General features: G+C 43.4%; 1 protein-coding gene across 3 annotated transcripts in view; it reads right to left on the bottom strand.

The window, feature by feature from the left end:
- Nucleotides 1-22,640, bottom strand: part of LOC144756180 (E3 ubiquitin-protein ligase TRIM39-like) — a 472,432-nt gene that overhangs the window by 158,931 nt on the left and 290,861 nt on the right. The gene's annotated exons all lie outside the window — the stretch shown is intronic.

The following is a 22,640-nucleotide window of genomic DNA, read 5'->3' as shown; positions in this document are numbered from 1 at the left end:
TGGCCGGTGTTGTGACAATGGCAGAGGCCGTAGTCGTTGGTGCAGGTGTGACCTGGGAGCCAGATGGCCCTGGCTGCCTGCTTGTGCCGGGATCATCTTTTGCCCAGGAGGTGGCTGCCCAATCGTCCCCTGAGACTTGTGTGTGGCGAGTCTGGAGGGCGGGTGTTGGTTCCAGCTGTCAGATTAGGATGACCTGCAAAACGATAATGTGAGGATGAGTAATGTGGACTTGACAGGTTGTTTTCATTTTGTTGCCGATTCTGTCTGCACTGGTACTCACCCCACCCACCACCACCACCGCCATCCCTATGGACATGGGGGCCTGTTGGGAGTTGTAGTTCCGTCCCCTCACACCCACCACCACCACCGCCATCCCTATGGACATGGGGGCCTGTTGGGAGTTGTAGTTCCGTCCCCTCACACCCACCACCCACCACCACCACCGCCATCCCTATGGACATGGGGGCCTGTTGGGAGTTGTAGTTCCGTCCCCTCACACCCACCACCCACCACCACCACCGCCATCCCTATGGACATGGGGGCCTGTTGGGAGTTGTAGTTCCGTCCCCTCACACCCACCACCCACCACCCACCACCACCTCTTCCACCTCCGTGGAAGAGGTGTGGCGCCGCGGCCAGGGCGACTGACGCTGGAATCTGGGGACCACGGTTCGATCCCCGGCTCCGGCGGCAGGTCAGCCCAGCACCATGTGACTCTGGGCAATAGCTCGCTTAATCTTCCCGACGGCCCCCCAGCGCCTAGAGACCCTTACGGGTGATTGTGCGCTTTACAAATGTGGACTTTACTTTACTTTCACCACCACCGCCATCCCTATGGACATGGGGGCCTGTTGGGAGTTGTAGTTCCGTCCCCTCACACCCACCACCACCACCACCGCCATCCCTATGGACATGGGGGCCTGTTGGAGTGATTTCGACGTTGGTGAGTATGTGGACTGCATGCATGGGTTGGGGTCTGGGAGATGTGTCTTCACAGTTGTGTGAGGCACACCATGTAGTTGTGCTCGTGGTGCTTGGTTTGTACTTACCAGCCTCTTCTCCCTCAGCAAGTCCATCAAGGGTCTCAGGGTGGATGATGGTCATCACCTTGTCCTCCCACTCGGTGTAGGGTAAGGGCTCCGGGGGGGTTCCACCGCCTGTGTGATTTGCCCGGAGATAGTTCTTGGCTCGAATGGATTTCACTCGGGTCTTGAGATCATGCCACCGCCTCTGTATATCCTGCTTCGTCCTCGGGACGCTCCCGGAGGCATTCACCCTGGTGACTATCCGGTCCCACATGCTGTTTTTCCTGGCTATGCTGGTCTGCTGCACTAGGGCCCCGAATAAGTGGGGTTCGACACGGATTATCTCATCTACCATAACCTTTAACTCGGTGTCAGTGAATTTTTTTTTTTTTTTGGTGCCATGGTGTGTGGTGCTCGGGGTGTGGGTTTGCGTGAATGGGGAGGTGCAGGTGTGTGGTGTGTAGGAATGGTGTGGTGGGTCTTTGTGTGGTGGGTGTGTTTGGGTGTGGGTTATGTGAATGATATATGTCTTTGCTGTCAGTTAAGTCGTGTATCCTGCTAGCAGCTATGCAGTGATGCAGAGGATTTGTGGAGTGGGTGGGAGTTATTTTATGGTGTGTGTCTTGGCCGTGTCTGAATGGTTATTGGCAGTCAGGTGCTAGGTGGGTGTGTTGCCAGGTGTGCATTGTGTGGTGCTTGGCGGTGGATCATTGTGTGTTGTGATTGGTTTGGATGTTTTCGGTGGGTGGTCGTTCATTTTCGTGTGTTTGGTGATAACTTCCGTCGCAATGTATGGCATTGGTTTGACAGTAGGGATGTTGTTTGTGTTGGCGTTCCGCTGTGGCGCACGGATTCTCGGTGCATTGGTACCGCTGTGGACGTGGATGGCGGTGACTACCGGGGTACTTGCGGAGTTATCCTAATTGCGGACACGGACACTGCGCAGGTATCGCGGGGGAAGTGGATGTATTCGCGGTCATGTGCGTACGCGGCGGTCGGTGTTCTTTCTGTTCCGTCCGCCTGCCGCGGACTCAGGTGTACTCCGACCGCCGCGGACGGGGATTGGTGTGCTCCATACGCCGCGATCGGCGTTTTTAGCATATTTTATCCTAATTGCTGTAGCGGATTTTCCGCAGACAGGTCCGGAGTATCTTGCCACCTTCCGCGGCGGACGGTACACGTTTCCGTCCGCGATCCTAATCGACCCCATAGTCATTATCTTGAAGATCACAAAATATTAAAAAGTTGGGTATGTGCAGAAGTAAGCATTTGTATTGGCAGTGGTTTTTGTCTTTCATTGTGAATTTACTTAACTTTCACTACAGTTCTGCAATGTTGGTATCCTTCGTAACAGCAGCGGCCCGTGCAGGTAAGAGTGGTGGGGCCAGGGATTTCGACAAATGACGAGGTAAAATTATTTATTTATTTATTTTTCCCTCTTGGTCATCTGTCGAATCCCCCCAACCCGGCCCCACAACCCCACTGCTCTTACCTGCACGGGCAGCTACTGCTTCGTAAATTCACAGTCTTTATTTTATCCCCTAACAGGCTTAGAATTCGTAGCAGCCAATATGGTGCACGTAATATATTTACCTCATTATATGAGCCAAACTCTAGCAAAAGAGGTGAAGAGACACAAAGCTCAATCGCCCTCAAGGGCTACACAGATCAGATTTTCTAAGTTTGTAAAGTGTTGACAAAGCTGCACCCTCATAAAAGGTAAGATGGAAGACTCTCACGTTAATATATGAAAGATACCAAGCCCGGAGAAGGAAAAAAATGACTTACCTAGAGAAGGAAAAAAAAACTTACCTATAATTCTGGTTTTCCAGCACTGCATTGTTGCATAGGTTCACACGCTAGAATGATTTCCCGTTGTCAGACTTGGAACTCCCAGTAACAATGTTAGTTACACTCAATAACAATGAACTTTTCATTAAGCATTTCTATCCTATCCACATCATTGAAAACTCCAACCAATAAGAGGCTAGCACCCTCAGCTGTTCCCCTGCTAGAGGCTTCCAACTAACACATTTTCTAGCCCATTAAGTGATGATATTATAAAAGCCTTATTACAAGTGGAGGCAGGTGGGCTCCATGTGAATCTAGAAAAGATGCTGATCCCAAAGAATCAGTTACAGGTAAGTCACTTTTTTCTTTCTCTAGCATTAGAAATTTCATAGTTTCATTTGCTTGAATTCTGTGGACAGGGCTGTCGTCGCCTCCAATAGCCTTTGTGAATGTGCTCTGACTGTCCTTCTCAATGATACAGGAGATGTCATGATGTAAGCAGCAATCCGTCTTGCTAATGCTTGTTCCCTAAATGCTTTGCCTTTATATACTGGACTAAAAACCCATCTGCTCTATGGAACTCTTTTGTTTCATGCACGGAAGATTGAAGATATATTTTTATACTCAATGAATATAGTTGTGCTTGCGTCTAAAAAGAATGCTGGTATTAAAATTAGTTGTTTTATCTGAAAAGAGGAAGAAACTTTAGGAATTTCAGGTTGGTTGGAAGAGTAATGTTATCCTTTGAAAAACATAAAAACAGGTATTTACTTGACAAGGCCTGACTAAACTCAGGTCAGGCCTTGTCAACTGACTAAACTCATTTACTCTTCTTGCCGAAGTAATGGCTAGAAGAAATGCTGTCTTGCAAGACAAATGCTGAATTGATGCTGTGTGAATAGGTTCAAATAACAAACATTTCAGCTCCCATTACAGAACCAGTTTGGAAACGGGTGGAAATAGTCTGAACAGTCCTTTCATGAATTATTTTACGACTCTTTGGGTGTACAATGTCAGCTGATTATTAGTTGTACAAAATCTAGCTATCAGTGCTGGGTGAATCTAAATTCATGTGTTCGACAATCCAGAATTAACCGAGTGCAAGAGAGAAGGTTAAAACTGATATGGTGACATCTGCAGTGGATATAATTTTTCTTTCTTTGCCCAGTTCACAAAACGTTCTAACTTCAAATTATATGTTTTTACAGTTGCAGGAGCTCTGGCCTAAACAAATTGTGAGATGGCAAAATTCTAAGTCTTAAGAGCCAGGATGTTATACAAAAAGACTGAGGATCGTTTTGAAGTATTTATGCTCTATTCCTTGAAAGCAGTCGCACATCTGGCAACAATTGGATTGTCTTCTCCATGGCCATTGCCCACAACTCTCTTAGGCTGTCAGGATTAGTTTGCAGTTTTCCCTTTTTATGTTGCAGAACACTCTGGTAATTAGCTGTACTGGAAGAAATGCATATATAAATCACCCTATTCAATCTATCAAAAAGGTATCTCCCTGCGAGTCTGGAAAAAAAATCTGCTTTCATTTCTGGGGCATTCACAATTCTGATTTGTGCAAACATATCTCACTGAAGGTAGTCCCATCTTTAAAATACCAATTTGAGTTGTCTTCTGTCTGTACGTATGTGTGCTCAAGTACTCTCTGCGTAGGCAGCCCGCTATATTGTTATGGATCTCTGGGACATGCTCTGTAGAAAGATCCACATGTTGTGATAGAAGTATCAATCTGGTTCCTCCTTACTTCAGAACATCGAACAAGGTGGTAGTGTTGTCAGTCCGCACCATAGCATTCATGTTCTGTACCGTAGGGAGGAACGCTTTGAGCTCTAACCAGACCAGTTTCAGCTTCAGTAGATTCATGTGCCCATTGACCTGCATATTTTCAAATGAGCCCCCATCCTACCAGGGATGCATATGGAGTCATGAAGAGAAGACGTTTTCTTGTTCCAGTGGCTACCCTCAGAAAAATGTACTTTCTCGACCCATCAGTGAAATGTTTTCTTCATTTGTGGAGTTGCCTTAAGTCATCCTAGTCTCCACAAATGGTTTGCCACTGCTTGCTTTGTTGCTCATGTTTTTTTCTCATACTGAGGTGACAATCAGGTATTAGCAAAATGCATGCTTACATTGTACCTAGCATTGCCTAGATTACTGTTACTGTAGCCTCATTTCTTGACATTAGAAATGTTGCTTGTTGGCGGAACTGACTGTATCATCGATGATACCTTTGTCAGGGAATGCTCCGTTGGCAGACTAAATGGCAGACTTGCCTGTTTTCCAGATGGTTTTCTTGTCGCTGACTGCCTCGTTGATGAATGTAAGCCTGCTTCTGAGGTTATCTTAGGCCTTGTCATGGGCACTTGGTCCTCAATCGGACTACACTTTTTATCTTTTGTGAGTGTTTCTAAGGCTCCTCATCTTTTTACTGCTTAGAAGCAGTGGACTGTGGCTGACCAAATGTTTGACACTTAGTGGCAGGATGAGGGCCCTAGCGCCTCCTTGGAAATCTTGTGTACAGACTTATCTGATGATGATGATATGGTTGGCTTACCTTGGTGTTTAGAAGAGGTAGCCTCTATCTTCTCTTCTAAAATAGTCAATAGTCTTTTCAAGTTTATGTTGAAAAAGTCTCGCAAATATAACAATCCTTAGGTTTGTGATTGGGATGCAAACAATGCAAGCATTCTGAATGTGTGCCATCCATATAAATATTATTTTTACCCACACATCTTGCAAGCCTTAAACAGTGCTTTCCATTGTGACATTATTCCATGCTGAAAGCAAGATGTTCTGAGAAAAAAAAAATGGAGAAAAATTGAGAAACTCTTTGACTGAGGGTGCTGGCCTCTGATTGCCTGGAGTTTGGGTCATTTACAATGATGTGGATTAGATGGAAGTGTTTAGTTTTAAAGTCAAGGTTATTGAGTGTAAATGTACACTGCTGTATTAACATTGTTACCAGGTGTATCAAATCTGACGACGGGGACTAATTCAAGAATGTGAATCTGTACTAGATGCCTGTATTGGAGAAATGAAGTTAGAGTTGAGTAACTTTTTTCTACAGCACCAGGGGGCATATGTATCATCCGATTTTTTTAGTTGCAAACGCTGCGATTTGCAAAAAAGCAGGATTTGCGACAAAAAATTCAGAAAATGCGATGTATGATTGAAATCGCATCGCAAAATTAAGGAATCGCAAATTTGCAATTCCTTAATTTTGCGTCAGCATTTAATGAATCGCAAATTACGATTCCTTAAATGCTATGTATGAGGTACCCAAGTTGTGTGATTTCTCATTAAGAAATCGCAAATGGGGGGGCATGGCTTCGACGCCGAGGCAAAATGGCGGATTCTGCTTGAGCTCCGCTCTTTGGCGGGACTCGTGCCTTTTCAGGAGCCGTCTCTACGCTACCTTCATCTCTCGGAGTACCGGGCATCTGTTTTGGAGGATGCCGTGAGCGCCTGGGTTCTGTTTGGAGCGCTTCCCATCCCTGGGTCTTCGGCTGGAGGCTCCGTTGCTTTCTCCTCACTCGGACGCGGGCGGCTGCCATTATGGGCCGTCACGCTCGCGTTACCTCAGCCGATCGGTAAACTTCATTTATTATTACTCTATTGAGGCCCCTTTCACCGGCAGCATGTTTCAAGGTGTTTTTGTCTGTCAGTAAATATTGCTTTTCTTTATGTTTTCCGACGTGGGAAAGGACTTATTTTTGCATACAGCTCTACATTTACTCTATTGACTTTCTGCCATACTCTATGTATGCATGAATCTCAATTCTTCAACTATATTGCTCACAATGGTTTCTCTACTCCTCAATTAAGCTGAAGTTTGATACTATTTGATGTTATTTGATGATACTTCAGAGTGCGCATATTCATATTGGGAATTGTCCCTCTTTGCGAACCTTTTAAGAAATATTCCTTTCAACAACCTCCCACTGCAATTCAAATTGAAGTACGTCTCTGAATGTCTACAGTACTCGGACCAGCTGGTTTTGTGCAACGATTTGGGCTGCACTGTTTCCAGTTTTATTCCAGATAGCCCTACTTTTTGATGTCTGTTCCTCTACTGGGGATGTGGGCGGCCACCATTATTGGCCGCTGAGCTCACGTTTCCATACTTTTTTTTTTTCTGCAACAGGCTGCCGATCTGTCATACTTGTACTTGAGTACTTCTTGATATCATCAGCTGGGGCGACTCCTTTCATCAGTGTTTTCTCTGAGGAACAAATTCTGCGCACTTTCTGACATATCTTATTCTCTTTACTACAATGGCCAGCGATTCACATTCTGCCAGGTTCTCTGTCACGGGCATGATACCAAAGAGGCACAAAAATGATCCACCGTCGCCTATTCACTCCTCACAGAACCCCGTTCTAGATTCGATTTTAGATGAGGTGCAGGGCCTTTAACCTTTCATGACTGCAACAAATGAAAAACTGAAACAAATAGGAGAGAGATGGGTTGTGTTGGAAGGCAAAGTATTGGATCTGGAACAACGTGTCAGTGACTTACAGGATATCTGTACTAAGATTCCAACACTTGAACAGGAAATTCATAAACTGAAAATCCACACTGAGGACTTAGAAAATCGCATTCGTCGAAACAACCTACGCCTATATGGTCTTTCGGAAAATGTTGAAGGCTCCAATATGGTCTTGTTTCTTCGGAAATTTCTTCCTGAGCTTCTCAATCTTCCATCTTCAAACTCTCCCCTCAACATACAAAGAGCTCACCGTTTGGGCCGTCTCACTTCTAATCCTACAAAACCACGTGGCATCATTATGCTCTTTCTGGAGTTTACTGAACTTATGAATGTTTTGAAGGCTGCTAAACTCAAACGTCTCATTTGGTCTGGTCATAACATCTTCATCTCACAAGACATCTCCAATGCGACTAATGCACGCCGGAAAGAGTTCCTTGCTCTACGCCCCCAAATGAGACATCTTAATATTCAATATGGCATACTTCATCCCTGCCTCTGTAAGATTACTCATGATGGGCGCTCACGATCCTTTGATGATCCAGGAAAACTTAAACTTTTGCTTCAGTCCTTTTATTCCAATGGAATGGACACTAACACCTGATTTTCTGTTTCGTTCTTATCTCTTTGTCTATCTCTAACTGACTTATCAGGATTACCTTTTTAAACTTATTTGTTTTCCTTTTCTGCATTATCGTTAACATGTATTACCTTCGACTTTGTTCTTTTGTTTTTCCTTTGTCTTGTTTCTCTTTTCTATATTGTGCCTCTTATTACGGTTCTCATTTTTCTATATCTTTTATTTGTCTTTATGAGATCCGCCTTGCCTTACGTCACTGTGCTCCCTCTTCATTGTTTTCTTCTCTTCTTACAGATCTGGCTGGTCTGCTTTGATCTGTTTGTTCATTTTTCTCTCCTTACTCTATCCCTTTTTCCTTCTCTTTTTTCTTCTTTTGCTCTGTCCTTTATCTTATGCTTTTTTTTTCAACGTATCTATATTTGTTCTCATTATTCTTTGTTAATTATTTAGGGTTAATTTACTTTGGTAATGTGGGTTCTTCTGTAGTATTTTCTTTATGTAATTTTTTCTTGTGGTGTGTTCTTTTTTGTAGTTATATCCTCGAAGTGTATCTACTCCAAATATGTTATACCCTCCCATCCCTCCATTATGTGTAACTTTGTCACGTGGAACGTCCGGGGTCTTGGCAATCCAGTCAAAAGGCAAAAGGTACTCATTTATCTAAACTCAATTCTTAGATTTCTTTTCTTCAAGAAACTCATTGTACTGATGTGGAGTCACTAAAGTTGAAAAGACAATGGGTGGGTCAAGTTTGTTTCCTCTCCTGCATCCAACAAAAATGGGGGGGTGTCGCTATATTGTTCCATAAAGCTTTAGCAGTACAAATGTTATTCACTCAGAATGATGATGATGGACGATGGGTAATGGCTAAGATTGTGGTACAAAATAAAACGTTTGTTTTGTTAAAATATTTATGGTCCTGTTAAACCAGATCCCAAATTTTGGAATGATATTAAAATTCTACTTTCTTCAATTGATTGCCCTAATATTATTGTTGCTGGCGACTTCAACCAATGGTTAGACCCTTTTTCCGATAGACTGTCCAAATGTAAATTTCAACCAGATAAATCTCATAAAACTTTTCAGTCGGCCATTGCCTCTCGTCCATTGTATGATGTTTGGAAAACTTGTAATCCTGATTTACTTGAATTTACTTTTTTTTCTAATGTGCATTACACCCGTTCTAGGATTGATTATATTTTGGTCAGTAAATCCCTACTTCCTTCTATTAAAAAATCTGAAATTGAATCCATTTTTATATCAGACCATGCCCCTGTTCATGCTGTTTTAGACCTTTCTCTTACTTCTTCTCAATTTAGCCAATGGAAACTTAACACTTTTTTGTTATCAGACACAGTTTTTATCAAGGAAGCCACCCCTTTTATTAATGAATTGTTTAGTCTCAATAACCCATTAGATACTTCTGTTTCTAAGAACTGGGATGCTTTTAAGGCTGCTTTCCGTGCCTTCACCATTTCTTATGTTTCGAGGAAGAAGAAGACCACAAGGGAAAAATATGAGGATCAACTACAAAAACTTAAAGGTTTAGAGCATAAGTATTTTACCTCTCGCCCCCCTAATGCCCTTCATGATTTAATTGAAGCAAAAACTGAAGTCAACAAATTAGCAACGGTTGAAGCATGTAATATTTTGCTTAAAATTAAATCTAAATACCATGGTGGTCAGAATAAAGCGGGTAAGATGTTAGCTAATTATTTAAAAATTAAATCTGAACGTAAGAATATTGGCCCTATTCTTAATGAATCTACTAACTAGTCTCATCAGATGAAGACATTGCCGAGGTCTTTCATGAATATTATCAATCTCTTTACTCTGATGACACATTCCCCACCAATCAAAATGTAAACACCTTTTTCTCAGGTCTCCCTTCCCCACCATCTCTCCCTGATGAATTTGACGCATTAGAGAAAGATATTACTCTTCAGGAAGTAACCAATGCTATCCAATCTCTGAAAAAATCAAAGGCACCAGGTCCCGATGGGTTATCTGTAGAGTTTTACTGTACCTTTACTTCAATTTGTGCCCCCAAACTCTTGCAACTCTTTAACTCCTTTATTGCTGATGCTAGAGCATCTGGGTCTTTTATGGATACCTTAATTGTTATAATACCCAAACCCGATAAAGACCACTCTTACTGTAAAAATGACCGTCCTATATTGTTAATTAATTATGACTGTCAAATTTTTGCAAAAATTCTCGCGTCCCGACTTGAAACCATCATTCCTTTTTTGATCAAAACTGATCAAGTTGGATTTGTGAAAGGTAGATTAGCATCTGATAATGCTCAGATGTTTACTAATATCATTTCCTATGGCAAAAATATAAGTTTCCCCTTGCAGCCCTGTCTTTAGATGCTTAAAAGGCATTTGACCATATTAATTGGCAATTCATGTTTCAAACTCTCCAATGGTTTGGTTTTGGACCCTCTTTTATTTCTTATATTAAACTTTTGTACTCTTGTCCTCGAGCCAGTATTTTTGTTAATAATCATTTCTCCAAATGTCTTTCTTTATCTAGAGGCACAAGGCAGGAATGCGTCTTTCCCCTTTATTATTTATCCTGTGCATTGAACCATTCTTAGAGCATATTCGTATTAACTCTCAGATTACTGGCTTCAAAATTAACTCTGTTGAAACTAAAATATCTGCTTATGCAGATGATATCCTGATTTATATGTCTAACCCTGCTGAATCTCTTCCACATTTTATGAATGAAGTTCGATTATATTCCTCTATTTCTGGTTACAAACTCAATCTATCAAAAACAGAAGTTCTACCCTTAAATTCTATATGCTATCAATTTATGTTTAGTGATACTAATTTTGCTTGGTGTCCTTCCAGAATTAAGTACCTTGGCATTTGGTTTTCATCAACCCTAAATGACACAATTAAATTCACATTTAATGCATTAATAACTAAGCTCCAATCACTCCTCCTTATTTGGTCCCCCCTGTATCTTTCCTGGTGGGGTAGGTTGGACACCATCAAAATGATGATTGTCCCTCAAGTTTTGAACACACTGTCTATGCCTCCTATCAAAGCTCGAATATATATTTTTATATATTTTTCTCGATTTAACTCTATGCGTATAACATTTTTGTGGAACAATAAACACCCTCGTATTGCTCTAAACAAACTTATTCGTCCTAAGAATGAAGGTGGGGTACGTTTTCCTGACTTTAAAGTCTATCACTCAGCTTTTTTGATTAAACAATATTTTTCATTAGCTTATGATTTTTTGAATATTCCTGTCCCCAGATGGATTTTTAACGTTCCTTATTAAAAGATTTTTCTTTTCAACATGTTATTTTTATGTCAAATTGCACTTTTTTGTCTAATAACTGTTTTAAAATACTCCCAAACTTTATTATACAACACATTTTCCAAGGATTTTACTTCACTTCAATGTTTTTTGTCCTCTACTGTATGGTATAATAAATTTCCTAAATACAAAGGCAAATCATTCTACTTCAAATACTGGAAAGAAAAGGATTTTTTTTTGTGCATCAATTTCTCCACAACTATTCTATTGTTCCCTCTCATGACTTACAAACACGTTATCAGTTACCTGACTCCCTTTTCAATTAATATAATATCATTGTTAATGCCATACAATCTCATCTACCTACTTTTCCCCTTTCACCTGACACACCATCTATATCCCCTTCTACTCCTCTATATCCCTTATTTTCAACCCACAGACCTAAAGCCGCTCTTGTATATAAGCTATTGTTATCAAATGTTATTGACGACCTAAGTCCCAGATTGAGATTGCATGGGAAACTGATTTGTCCGTTTCTTTTCCTGTTATAACCTGGGATAAACTGTGGTCCAAGTTATTCAAAGTTTCTGCTGCTGCCCGTATAACCCAATCTTTGTATTTTATTTATCATAGAGCTATTATTACTCCTGTTAGCATTTGTACATTTTCACCAACCTCCTCTCCATTATGCTGGTCATGTTCCACTGGAACGGGCATGTTAAAACATCAACTTTATGAGTGTTCTTCTGTTTTATCCTTTTGGAATTCAGTTTGGAATATTTGCATGTCAATATTTAACTTCAATGATACTCTATCACTACTGAATGGTTTTCTTAGGTTCCTTATCACCTGATGTGGATGTTGTATCCTCTGTTTCCAGATTATTTGATCTTTTTATTGCATTAGCTTTCAAGGTTATTTTATCATCCTGGAAAGACAATTCCAAAATATCATTACTAACTTGGTGGAATTTTATTTGTGATCAACACAGGATTGCTACTGTTTCCTCTTTTTCAAAAAATCAAATCTGATCTTCTTTGGCTTCCCTTCACTACTTACCTTTCTTCTCGCTCTCCTATAAATTAACTCTTTTTCTTTCTTTCTCTATAATATTCTCCTATATCATTTTGGTTCTTCCTTTCTTTTCTTTCTTTCTGCCTCTCTTCTCTTCTTTCTATCTTTCTCTTTCTCGTTCCTGCTCTCTTTTCTTACTTATTTCTTTTTAGTCATACTATTACTATTTTATCATACTAATGTCTACATGAGCCCCCTTGCGGCCATCGCACGCCAACACAACCTGAACATCATCTCCTACGCCGATGACACCCAGCTGATCCTCTCCCTGACCAACGACCCCGCCGCCGCCAGAGCCAACCTACACGAAGGGATGAAAGACGTGGCCGAGTGGATGACGACCAGCCGCCTGAAACTGAACACAGACAAGACGGAAGTCCTCATCCTGGGCTCCTCACCCTCCGCTTGGGACGACTCCTGGTGGCCCCCCGCCCTGGGCAACGCACCCAAACCGACAGACCACGCACGCAACCTGGGCTTCATCCTGGACTCCTCCCTCTCCATGACCAGACAAGTCAACGCCGTCTCCTCGTCCTGTTTCAACATCCTGCGCATGCTACGTAAGATCTTCCGGTGGATCCCCACCAAGACCAGGAAGACGGTCACCCAGGCCCTCGTCACCAGCCGTCTGGACTACGGCAACGCCCTCTACGCCGGAACCACCGCCAAGCTCCAGAAGAGACTCCAGCGTATCCAGAACGCCTCGGCGAGACTCATCCTCGACGTCCCCAGACGAAGCCACATCTCCAGACACCTGAGATACCTGCACTGGCTCCCGATCAACAAGAGAATCACCTTCCGGCTCCTCACCCACGCACACAAAGCCCTGCACAACCAAGGCCCGACTTACCTCAACAGCCGCCTCAACTTCTACGCTCCCAAACGCCATCTCCGCTCGACCAGTCACGCCCTCGCCGCCGTCCCCCGCATCCGAAGAGCGACAACAGGAGGAAGGTCCTTCTCCCACCTGGCCGCCAAGACCTGGAACTCCCTCCCGACCGACCTACGCTTGACCCAAGACCACCTCTCCTTCAGGAAGAAGCTCAAGACCTGGCTATTCGAGCAGTAGCGGACCCCCCCCCCAGCGCCTTGAGACCCTCCGGGTGAGTAGTGCGCGGTATAAATGCCTATGATTGGTTGATTGATTGATTGATTATGTTATTTGCCTGATTGTTTATATTAATCATGTTATATATGCTTTATTATGGCCTCTACCCCTCCTTCATTCTTATTATTTCCATTTTCTCTGTTATCTTATGTATTTGAAAAATCTTAATAAAAATGTATTAAACAAAAAAAAAAACAAATCGCAAATTACCACCAACTTCAAGTTGGTGGTAATTAGCAATTTCTTTCACAAATGCACTTTTTTGCATTTGTAAAGGTGCCATGTGGTGCACATACATGCCCTTAGGGCATGTATGTGCGCCATATGGGCACACATGTTCATTTCAGGGGTGCATCGGGGTGTCCTTATGACACCCTTGCACCCTTGAAATTATTCTCAATTTGCGATTCTCAAATTGCGAATCGCAAATTGAGAATGACTTCACATTCATTCCTATGGGCCTCCTGGCCCATAGAAATGAATGGCAAAGTATTCCTTAATTGCGATTTAAGGAAGACTAAGAAATCGCAAAACAAAATTGCGATTTTCTACATACATCCCTTTTTGCAATTCTCAAATAGCGATTCTCAAAAAACTGCTATTTGAGAATCGCAAACGGGAATTTTCATACATATGCCCCCAGATCTTTCAGATATTGCCATCATTGAATTAGATTGTAAAACAGTAATAAAACATAAAAAGGAGGGAAGAGGCTCTCCTTTATTGAAACAGATGTGGTATGTCTCTTCCGAAAGTGGCATACCTCCTTCTTTCCATGTCAAGGCAGTAATGCTTTGTGAATGTATGTGTTAGAGACCACGCTGCGCTTAGCAGAGACCGACAAGAGATACTCTTGCAAATTGAGACACACTATTCGCAACTCCTCTAGCTAAATGTACATTTGGAGATGAGGAAGTTGTTTGCCCAATTAAGAGTGACAAAGGTCACTAAAATCCCACCCACCCAGTCATATAGTGTTTTGATATAGATTTAGCTTTGTTAAATTCTTCATAAGTCCCAAATAGCGGGTCAGTGGTGCTAAAAGAGTTTGTTTCAATAACACAAACCTTTAAGCATATCTTACTATCCACAGAGGGAAAGACTCTCTTGGCCAGAAGAGTCGGCTCTAGGGCAACTGGTTCGCTGAGGTGAAGAGCGAGGCAACGTCTCGAATGGAAGTTGGTTTGTTTGAAGGACCAGGCACTCTCTGAAAAATGATAGATTTGACACTTGATTGAAAATGCTTCTATTTACCCAACACATCTGGCAAAAGTGATGTTGACCAAGAAAATTGTCTTCTAGGTGAAATACTTTAGTTACACTTTATGATTGGGGTCAAACTAATACTTCATCAGTTGTGCAAGGAACGTGTTCAGTTTGAAAGCTGGAATGAACCTGGTTACAGAAGTGAAGAATATTTATGAAACCAGTGGAAAAAATACCCCTGTGCTGAGGATACATTTCATATGTTGAAATAACCGATAAGTGCACTATATAGAAGAACACCTTAATCCTGATTAAGCTAGATAGGACAAGTAAGATGTGATTCAATAAGGTTGAGCTTGTAGCAGTTGCAAATCGGAGTTTGCGTGCAACATACAAAACTTCTCAACTTTAGGCTTTAAGTCTTAATGGAGGATGGTGATCAGCTGCTGTGAATACACATTTGCATTCCCCTGGAATTTCTCCCTGACTATACTCAAGCAGGCCATGAGACAATCAGGTGAAAAGTAGGCCGGGTCGGGATAGCATCCTTTATCTCGGTCTCTGGTGACCACATTGGTTATCTGCCTAGCTGGTAGCTAACATAGCTATTCAAAACTGAATTGGACTGCATACCATAATTTTCCCCTAGTTGGGGAGATTAGGAGTGCTGTACACTGCTCTTTACACATTGTCATTTTGAAGTCTCTTAAGTGGCACAAAAATATACTATTAGGAGACCTAGTTTCGGATGCAGAAAGTGTAGCTTTATCTTGTAGCTCCCAATCGTGGTCTCCTTGTTTCAACCTGTAAAGCTGAGTTTGTGATCTTGGTGGGCAACCCCATAAATTAAGTGAAGGCTCCTATAAATAGTCGAAAAAGCCCTTGAGGATGACTGACCTTTTTTTGGGTAAAGATAGCTTGTAGGCTACAACTAGTATTTCTTTTTTTCAGAGAAAGGCACATTTTCAAATGAGGAAGTGCTGGTCAGTGGTACCACTTTCACCCTTTTATTCTGAGTTTCCAGAGCATATTTTTGTAAGTACATTTTAAAGTTGGATGTGCCCTCTTCACAGAACCCTTAGGAATGCTTCTTTCTGAACCAAAAAACAAATATATTTCTCAATCCCTCAAAGTCTTAGCTGAAGATGCCTCGCAGTTTTAGGCTTGTGAGAAGAGGGTAGGTACTATATACAAACCTCACGGTGATGGATCACTAAGATAAAGTTTGTCAGTCCACAAAAGCTTCAGTTCCAAAATATTTATATAAAATGTTATGTTATGTTAGGCTAGCTTATATAGCGCATGGCTACCCCAGCAACGGGGCGCCCCAGCGCTTGCGGACATGCCTGAGGGCAAGGCAACCTAGCCCATAGAAGTGACGTGTAGCACCTTTTTAGATACCCTAAGTAGAGGAGAACAACCAGGTTTTAATTTTTTTCCTAAAGGACAGGTAGTTCTTTGTAGTAAGCACTTCAGAGGGATCGAATTCCACAGTTTCGGGGCTAAATAACTGAAGGAACGACGGCCAGCTCTGCTCCTCCGGATTCTGATAGTACTGGCAAGGTGAAGGTCTGCCGAGCGGAGGGCACGTGTAGGAACATAGAAGGAACACAGACCTCGCAAGATTTGAGGACCAGAGCAATGGAGAATTTTGTGCATTAGACAGAGGGTCTTGAAGTGGATACGTTGTTTCACCGGAAGCCAGTGTAAACGCTGCAGGATTTGGGACGTGTGACAGTGTTTTGGTAGGGCAAAGAAAGTGCGAGCGGCAGAATTTTGGGCCCTTTGGAGTCTGTTGATAGCTGTCAAGTTTGAACCCAGCATTAGGCCATTACAGTAATCTATATGCGATAGGACAAGGGCTTGGACAATTGTCTGGCGTACAGATGGTTAAAAAAAAAACAATATGGGTTTAACCGCATGCATGCGGTGCATTTTCCCGCTGTACGCAGCAATTTCAAAATTACCGCGTTACATGACGAGCTCAGCTCGTCATGAGCGTACGGCAGGTTACGCTCATGACGAGCTGAGCTCGTCATCAGACCCGAAGGGGTTAAGAGACCGTAGACGACCATAACACGTGCCAGCCACTCTTTTTGCGTGGGACTCTAGAGCAAGTGAGTTGTCCACAATCACGCCCAAGTTTTTTACTTCCATCTTAGGGATGGAAGGTGGGCCTAACGTGGGGGGCCACCAGAGGTCATCCCACTTTTGTGTATCTTTGCCAATCAGAAGTACCTCAGTTTTTGATGAATTTAACTGCAGGCAATTCATGGTCATCCAGCTTGAGAAGGCCAGAATATCTTCTTGAAATTTGGCTCGATCCACATCGATGTTATTGGAGAAGAAGAAAGGAGTTGCGTATCGTCCGCGTATGAAATTAATTTGATCTTACGTTCTCTAGCCAGCACGGCCAGAGGGCGGACATACACGTTGAACAACGTGGGGCTGAGTGCCGACCTCTGCGGGACACCACAGCACAGCGGGAGTCTGCTGGATGAGAATGGCGGAGCATGAACCTGGAAGGAGCGGTCCGATAGAAAGGACACGAACCAATCCAGGGCTCCTTCACGGACTCCGATCTCCCAGAGTCTTCTCAGTAGAATCTCATGGGAGACCGTGTCGAACGCCGCACTCAAATCCAGCAGAACTAAAACCGACGTGCTACCCAGAACTTGTGTCGCACTAGTTGTTCCGTGACGGCCAGCAGGGCGGATTCCGTGCTATGATTAGACCGGAATCCGTTTTGCGATTCATCCAGAATCCCGTTACTCTCCAAGTAGTTGGTCAGAATAGCATTCACGTGCGCCTCTACCACCTTGGCCAGGTAAGGTAACAGGGAGATAGGTCTAAAGTTTTCAGGCCTGGAAGGGTCCAAGGCAAGCTTCTTCAATAGAGGGACAACCTTAGCGTGTTTCCACGATTTAGGGATGATGGCGGACTGAAAAGATCTGTTAATCAGTTCCCGACCCTTCACCAGGATAGGATCTTGGAATGCTTTAAACATTTCTGGTTTAACGGGATCTTCCGGGGACCCAGACTTGACTTTTACAGCCAGAAGTTCCATATTGGCCTGTGAGATAAGAGGGAGGGCAAGAAGTGAGTAGGGGGGGTTCCGGTGAGTCTAAGGCTTGGTGGACAGTCGGGACAGACCCGCCAGAGTTAAAAGAGTTATAGATCCCTTGGACTTTGTTGACAAAAAAACAGGCTCTCTCTTCGCATTGCAGGTCAGATGATATCATACAGCTAAGTCCCTCCGGTGGCTTAGTCATGTCCTTCACTAACGAGAAGATAGCTTTGGAACGGTTTGTGCTAGAGCTAATAAGTTCAGTATAGTAGTTGGTCTTAACTTTCTTTATGAGTCTGTGATAGGCTTTGGTAGCGGATCTGAAGTTAGTTTTGGCCCGAGGATCATAAGATCGCCTCCAGATGCGTTCCAATATCTTACATTGCTTTTTTTGACCTGCCAGTACCTCAGAGTACCAAGAGTGAGACTGCTCGCGTTTGGGCCTGGACAGTTTCTTGGGAATGAAGTAATCCAGAGACCTGTCAATCCACTCTCTATATAGTGTGTCCGCTTCCTCCAGATTCTCTGACCAGTCTGGACGAGAGTTTTTTAGTCTAGTCTCGAACATGGCACCATCTAGTTTATGCCATGGGCGCCTCCATAGAGGGGGGGGGGGAGCTGTTTACTGGAGCTGACTGGGATCTTAATGAAAAATTGGACCAGGAAGTGATCCGACCAGCTAAGGGGGCTGGGAATAGAGGCCGTGGCTCCTGAAATGTTCGAAAATACCGGATCGAGCAGGTGACCTGCCAGGTGAGAGGGCCCTTTCATTAGCTGAGTGAGTTGGCAGGCCTCAAGATCACCCAGAAGCTCTCGGACAGCAGGGGATTCACAGCACTCAAGGTAGAGATTAAGATCCCCGAGTATACTGAAATCTGCAGACTGTAGCGCTAGCGTAGAAATAGTTGAGACCAGAGATTCCTGGAAGGCGCTTGCAGGGCCAGGGGGGCGATAAATCAGGAGCCCTGTAAGAGTAAAGATATCTGAGATCTTTATCTTAAAAAGGGCGCATTCACAATTGACTATGTTTATAGGGGAGAGAGAGCAGGAGTAGGTGGATTTAAAAATCACTGCTAATCCGCCCCCTCTTCTCTTTGGTCTATTCTGGGTTTGAATTAGATAGCCAGGGGGTAGGGTCAAAGTCAGGATGGCTGATGAATCATTCGTTAACCACGTCTCTGTTAAAAATAGCAGATCAGGGGAATGATTTACCAGAAGATCATAAACATCCTCATGGTGCTTAACCAGCGATCTGCAGTTCAGGCTCAATATGTTTAATTTCGTGATCTTTCCAGACAGTGGAATTAATGGGTCCTCGGTGGCAGTGAAACCACAGTGATGACATCGTAGGCAGTGAGAGCCCATGTGTAGAAGATGGACCGCACAGGCTGCCTGGCACTGGAGAGCAAATAGCTCCTCCCAAGCATATGGAGCCATTCACGATAGATATCATCCAGGGGTCCTGGCGACGGGCAACGGACCAGCATGGACGGGCGCAGACGGGCTCGCCTTTGGCTAGCCGCCGTCTACCCGCCGCGCGTGAAAATGTGTCACAGCCTAAATAGGCACCGTCCCCGCGTCTGGCGAAGTGAGACACCCTCAGGGGGCGGGCCCAAGGTCGTGACCGCCCTCCACAACAAACGGCACTTGCCGCGGTGGAACGAGGCGCCGACCGAGAAGAGCAGGTAAGACATAAAAGTTAAAAATGTACAATAGTTACAGCTTTAAAACACAAGAAAATCTTGTGCGCACACTTCACAATAGCTCAGCGCCTAGTGATTTAGGCGCGTCCGCTGCGCGGGAAAATGTGTCACAGCCTAAATAGGCACCGTCCCCACCTCTGGCGAAGTGAGACACCCTCAGGGGGCGGGCCAAAGGTCGTGACCGCCCTCCACAACAAACGGCACTAGCCGCGGTGGAATGAAGCGCCGACCGAGAAGAGCAGTTAAGGCAGACAAGTTAAAAATGTACAATAGTTACAGCTTTAAAACACAAGAAAATCTTGTGCGCACACTTCACAATAGCTCAGCGCCTAGTGATTCAGGCGCGTCCGCTGCGCGGGAAAATGTGTCACAGCCTAAATAGGCACCGTCCCCACCTCTGGCGAAGTGAGACACCCTCAGGGAGCGGGCCAAAGGTCGTGACCGCCCTCCACAACAAACGGCACTAGCCGCGGTGGAATGAAGCGCCGACCGAGAAGAGCAGGTAAGGCAGAAAAGTTAAAAATGTACAATAGTTACAGCTTTAGAGCACACATCTAGGTTTCCCTGGCCCAAAGCAATCACTGTAGTGCTATGCAGGATAAAAAAGAAGCATGAAAGGATGGATGTTTCTAGAGCAAAACTACAGGGGTCATACCGTGTTGCCATTTGCACTCTAATTGCCTCTTTGAATTTCTGAACTCTACTGTCAACAAAACATGCATTAACTCAGGATTATGTAAAAGTTCACGTATGTTTTGAAGACTTCAAATGTAAGCGCACAGACCACTTCTGCGCTGGAACAGTACAGAAAACAGCATTATGATACGGCCCCCTGTTCTTTAAAAAAAAAAAAAAAAAGACTCGAGTTTTGTCCATTATGTTGGATTATGCCTTATTTATAGAGCGCATTTTAGATTTATGGCACTGTCAGATGATTAAACAACAGAACACTACAATTACCCAGCCTTGACAAAGTCGATGGGAAGTATAACATCAGAAATGTACGTTCTTCCCCCTAAAAAAGTTAGTAAAATGATCCAGTTTTGTTGCTGCAAAATAAAACACTCTGTTGCCATCTGAGCCAAAATTGCTCGTGTAAGTTTCTGCCCTGAACTTTGCTAAGAACGCAGGTAGTTGTTGGTACATTCTGTAGAACCAATCTATAGAGTGTGCATTAAAGTTAACCCTTATTCACACTGGGCGCCTCTGCAAGAGAGATGATCCCACTTATTCCAATACATAGCCAAGCTGCAGTTTTACAACTCTCTGCAGACAAAAAAGGCAGCCTCAGAGATGAGAAGGTAAATGCATTTAAATTTGTGCAGCTTATACAGAACAATGACTTTGACTACTGTTTTTTTTTAATGGGAGCTGATAAAACGGGAGGATTCTAGGCAGTTCCTGTAAAGGAAAAAACACTAACTTGCCCACGATCCTGTTTAGTGTACCTGCCTCTCTGGTCAGGCTGAACATGAATTGGGTACCATCTGTGTACTTAATGGAGCACATTTCTAATGAGTGCAGTGGGTCACCAGTGGCGCCAAATATAATTTAAAGATAGCGACAAGTTGGAATCTTGTAAGGAAGATAAGAGAACCTCAATCTGAAGTGTAACAGTGATACAAATGTTAACCAGTTGAAAACCTAGCCCTAACCACCAATGGGGAGAGTAGAGTTCTTATCTCATGGGCTAAAGTTCTGACCTCCGTAATCTGCTAAATGTGTTATTTAGAGACACACAGATCACAGGGTGTCTTCAGACGAAAAGGGTAACTCACATCACCAAGGGATGCATTTCAGGGATGCAGACCATACTTCTATTTCGTGCCAGTTTCTGCAGCAGAGCGGTGGTGAAGAAAGGTATAGAAGGGAATCGGCACACACCAAAGAAACAGCACACACCTCGCGATCCCAGTATAGTCATATCATGGACAGCATGTTAAGGAAAAGGCCCCAGGCATGTCACTATACCGACTGGGAAAAAGCAGGAGGAAGATTAGGAAGGCCTTAAGCTCAGGTCAAGCCTATATGAACAGAAACACAGGGTCAATGTTGGGAGTCATATTCTGGGTTGAGGATAGAGTACTGATACTTCAGAAAGAAAGGGATTGTCTACAGTGCACAGAAAAAGGACAGAGTTGCACTTGAGATCAGTACACCCCTTCATCTCTCTCCAGGACTTGAGTCGATCCCCGAAAACAGGAAAGGAATAATCAGCATAAAAGAGGATTTTGGTGACCAAAAAGGATAGACTTATTTACAACAAGGGGTGGTGATGGACAGAGTCTCTGAATTAAGCAGAGTACTCTCACCCAGTCAAGAGATCAGGGCTAGATCCAACACCGTTTTTTAGCTCATTGCACCATCCCAGTTTCAGAACCTGGCTGTATGCAAATTAGTCTGTCCCTGGCCCAGTGCATCATGGGAACAGGGCAGACCAGACTACAAAAGCCAATTCTTACACTGGGAAGGAAACAAGCTTCCGGGGACCGGTTTCTGCCATTTCAGGCGTCTTCGGCCCGGCTTGCTTGAATCCTGATGGTGCACTGGGACAGGAACAGACTAATTTGCATACAGCCAGGTTCTGAAACTGGGATGGTGCAATGAGCTAAAAAACGGTGTTGGATCTAGCCCCGATCTTTTGACTGGGTGAGAGTATTCTGCTTAATTCAGAGACTCTGTCCCTCACCACCCCTTGTTGTAAATATATACAAAAAGGATAGACGTCTTATCCAGTGTGAATCATAACTAAAGAAGGGTAACTATACACTTTGACAAAGTGGTAGAGGCCAAAGACCATTTTACCATTGAGCAAGAGTGTATGTAAAGAGACAGCTTGTCCAAACCTATCATAATAAATCAATGGCAACCTTCAATCATGAGTTGGATTGAGAATCTTCACCTATGTAGTATGCAATGTTTTTGTCTGCATATTATGTTAGACACTTTTGTTATTAATATATACCTGGGTTCACAGAAAAAAAATCTATCCTGTGATCTCCGACAGATTAAAGATACAATTCTGGAGAAAAAGTGATTTGCTCCGTAGGGGGGAGAATCCCTAGGAATATATTTATTGTTTTTTAAAGGGGAATATTTTTTATTGGACAATTTATGCTTGAACATGGAAGGAAGTTATCATAGGTCTTGCCACGGAAGAGGTGTCAGTAGATATTATGGCTAATAAACTTAATTTGCTGTATACCGCATAAGAGCAAGCTTTAAATGTGTTATGTTGATTCATTCTGTCATGGTAATATGTCCTATTAGAAGGATCGGCTGGTTTACTAATAGATTTGTGTAAAA

Source organism: Lissotriton helveticus, chromosome 5_1 (assembly GCF_964261635.1).
Source record: "Lissotriton helveticus chromosome 5_1, aLisHel1.1, whole genome shotgun sequence".
NCBI classification, from domain to species: domain Eukaryota; kingdom Metazoa; phylum Chordata; class Amphibia; order Caudata; family Salamandridae; genus Lissotriton; species Lissotriton helveticus.
This window is presented reverse-complemented; position numbering and strand designations above follow the sequence as displayed.